At 44.0% G+C, this 3,750-nt stretch overlaps 1 pseudogene across 1 annotated transcript; it reads right to left on the bottom strand.

Moving 5' to 3' along the window:
* Nucleotides 1–279: 279 nt before the first annotated feature.
* LOC101574010 lies at nucleotides 280–2,006 on the bottom strand (annotated as a pseudogene). Its single transcript, XR_192575.2, has one exon. The product of XR_192575.2 is annotated as a phosphoglycerate kinase 1 pseudogene (transcript).
* Nucleotides 2,007–3,750: the final 1,744 nt, after the last annotated feature.

Genomic DNA, 3,750 nt, shown 5'->3' with positions numbered 1-3,750 from the left:
CATGTATTTGGTACAGAGTCTTACTATGCAGCTCGGACTAATAGTGGTCCTCTTGTTTGAAGCCTCCCCAGCACTGGAATTACAGGCATGGGTCACCATGCCCACCAAGCCTCCCCAGGTCGATGGCTCAGATGTCCTGGGGGCAGGGCCAGTGTGGCATGCAGCACCGGGGATGGAACCCTGGTCCTCGTGCTTGCCTAAGCAGGTGCTTAGTCCACTGAGCTATCTTGCCAGCCTTGCCTGGCCATTTTCTTTTTCTTTTTTTTTTTTTTTTTTTTGGGTAAACACTTTTATTTTTTATTGAATAGATCATCAACTTCTCCCTCCCTACAACTGGAGTTTCATTTTATGTCCATGCTGAGTAATGAACAGTGACAAGGCCAATTAGAATAAGCTACTTGAAACACAGCTCACTTTTTTTTAACAGGCAACTATAGATGCATTCTAGAATGCACAATGATTTAGTCACTAAGAAACTTAAATGGCAACTTGAAGAATGTAGTTAAGTCCAGGGTGCAGTAAACATCAGCTGAGACGTGGTGTAACTCTTTAAGGGTTACTGATGCTGCATCCCTTGGCCATTAGCTGAATCTCAACGTGGAGGAAATTTTTAGCTAATGCCAAGTGGAGATGCAGAAAATACTATTTTGTCTTAGGGGCTGTGCACAGGAACCACAAAGCAGGAAAGCACTAAACACTGCTGAGAGCATCCACTCCAGGAAGGACTTTACCTTCTAGGAGCTCTAAACTGGCACCACCTCCAGTGCTCACATGGCTGACTTTATCCTCTGTGTTCCATTTGGCACAGCAAGTAGCAGTGTCTCCACCCCCTATGATGGTGATGCAGCCTCTGGAAGTGGCCTTCACCACCTCATCCATGAGGGCTTTGGTTCCCTTGGCAAAAGCTTCCCATTCAAATACCCCCACAGGCCCATTCCACACAATCTGCTTGGCACGGCCGACAGCCTCAGCATACTTTTTGCTGCTCTCAGGACCACAGTCCAAGCCCATCCATCCAGCAGGTATGCCAGAGGCCACAGTGGCTTGGCCAGTCTTGGCATTCTCATCAAACTTGTCAGCAGTGACAAAGTCAACAGGCAAAGTAATCTTCACACCATTCTTCTCAGCTTTGGCCATCAGGTCTTTAACAATGTTGGATCCCTCTTCATCAAACAGGGAAGTGCCAATCTCCATGTTGTTGAGCATTTTAAGGAAGGTAAAAGCCATTCCACCACCAATAATCATCTCATTGACTTTGTCCAGCATATTGTTGATCAACTGGATCTTATCTGCAACTTTAGCTCCGCCCAAGATGGCCAGGAAGGGTCGCTCTGGGTTCTCCAAGGCCTTAGCAAAATAGTTCAGCTTCTTCTTCATCAAAAATCCACCGGCCTTCTGTGGCAGATTGACTCCCACCATAGAGCTGTGAGCTCGGTGTGCAGTGCCGAAAGCATCATTGACATAGACATCCCCTAGCTTGGAAAGTGAGGCTCAGAAAGCATCTATTTTGGCTGGCTCAGCTTTAACCTTGTTCCCAGAAGCATCTTTTCCCTTCCCTTCCTCCTCCACATGAAAGCGGAGGTTCTCCAGCAGGATGACAGACCCAACTGCTGGGTCAGCACAGGCTTTCTCTACTTCTGGGCCCACACAGTCCTTCAAGAATAGAACATCTTTGCCCAGCAGAGATTTGAGTTCTACAGCAACTGGCTGTAAGGAGTACTTGTCAGGCATTGGGACACCATCTGGCCGGCCCAGGTGGCTCATAAGGACAACTGATTTGGCTCCATTGTCCAAGCAAAATTTGATGCTTGGGACAGCAGCCTTGATTCTTTGGTTGTTGGTTATCTGGTTATTCTTCATAGGAACATTGAAATCCACTCTCATCACGACTTGCTTCCCCTTCACTTCCAGCTTGTCCAGAGTCAGCTTGTTAGAAAGCGACATTTTGGTAACAGAGCGGAGGCAAGAACCTGGGGACTCAGAGGCTGGAGGTGCGTCCGTAGTGCGCCGGAGACGCGTGCAGAATCTGCCTGGCCATTTTCTTTTTGGTCTTGGGGACCAAATCCAGGGCCTTGTGCATAGTACTGGGCAAGCATTCTACCATTTACCTACATCTCTAGTCCTCATTTTCTTATAATCAAGAGAAAAGTGAAATATTTCTGTATGTATCTCTCTAAAAAAAAAAGGTGAAATTTAAATATAATGAGGGGTTATCTATTTTTAATGAAAATTATAAAAGTATTCTTGTGGAAAAGAATAGTTCTAAATGTTAGGTGTGTCTATATAAAAAAAACATAATGCAGCATGCCGTTTTGAAGTATTCCACAGAAAGAGCTATGATGGATCTAGAGAAAAGACTCATGGCAAAACTTATTAACTGAAAAATGGGACTTACATTTCAACAGGGGCTCCTTTTGATTGGAAATAAAGTAAGTGGTGCTGCTGTGAAGTGTAGTTATCTATGAAGTGAGAATATTGTACTTCACCTATTTTACTTATTTGCCTGCTTAGTTCCTAGAGGAATCTGAGTTTGTGAGGACTGAAAAAATAAAAAGTAAAACTCTGGGATGTGGCTCAGTGGCAGTGTCCTTGAGCTTAATCTCCAGTAAGACAAAAGGAAAGAAGGAAGGAAGGAAGGAAAAAAGGAAGGGAAGACAGGAGGGAGGGAAACGGAGTAAGGCCTGGTGAGATAACAAGTTCAAGGCCAGCCTGGGCAACTTAACAAGACCCTGTCTCTAAATGAAAAAAGGCTAGGATGTAGCTCAGACTAGAGTATTTGTTTAGGATGTGTAAGGTCCTGGGATCAATGTTCTGTATAAATAAATAAATTCATGTAAACATACGGAAGGAGATGTAGTCAAAATTTTAAAATCTCGGAAGATATAGAATGTCAGATTTCTGTTAAACTTCCATGGAAAAACAATACTTCCTCATCCCATGGATGTCAGGCTTGGCTATGTGATTGCTGTGGCCAGTAAATGCGGGGGGTGGGGGGATGAACAGTACATCAGTTCTGAGGTCAGGTCTTCAGGTATTTCTGATGTCTACCAGAATATGTCCCAGCTGATACCTGGCCCTCTGCCTGAACCACAGAAGGAACTCAATGGAGCAGATTCACAGTCTGCTGCCAACTCTAGCTGACCTGAAGGCCCCTAGCAGGAAGAGCATGCTTAGATCCTCCCGCCTCAACCTCCTGAGTGCTGGAATTATAGATGTGCGCCACCACACCCAGTTCCAGGGCTGGCATGGCACATGGGCTGGCACAGCATCATGTCAAGTCATGTATTTTGAGGTGTCTTGTTACACAGCAAGAGCCATGGAAGGTGCATGAAGAACCTTTTCTTTATATATGATGAAGAGCTTCTCTACTTCCCAAGTAGCAGGGGTAGGCATTTACTTATCATTCCAGGAAAAATTTCAAAAAAAGGAAACATTTGTGTTTGGCCCCTTTTTTGAAATTTTTATTTTTCAAATCGATTTTTTGTGTTTTGTTTTTACTTTGTAAAAATTTTTTTTAAAAATAAAAATTTCAAAATAGGGGCCAAACACAAATGTTTCCTTTTTTTGAAATTTTTCCTGGAATGATAAGTAAATGCCTACCCCTGCTACTTGGGAAGTAGAGAAGCTCTTCATCATCACTGACAAAGGTTCTACAGTCTGAGGTACAGGATCTCAGGATAAATCCTGAGGGCATTTCACTGACCTTCTCAGACCAAAAAGCTACAACTCTTGTTGCATAGGTCCTGCTTT

Source organism: Octodon degus, unplaced genomic scaffold, assembly GCF_000260255.1.
Source record: "Octodon degus isolate 3935 unplaced genomic scaffold, OctDeg1.0 scaffold00059, whole genome shotgun sequence".
Lineage (NCBI taxonomy): Eukaryota > Metazoa > Chordata > Mammalia > Rodentia > Octodontidae > Octodon > Octodon degus.
Note: the sequence above shows the minus strand (reverse complement) of the source record. Positions and strands in the feature narration are given on the sequence as shown.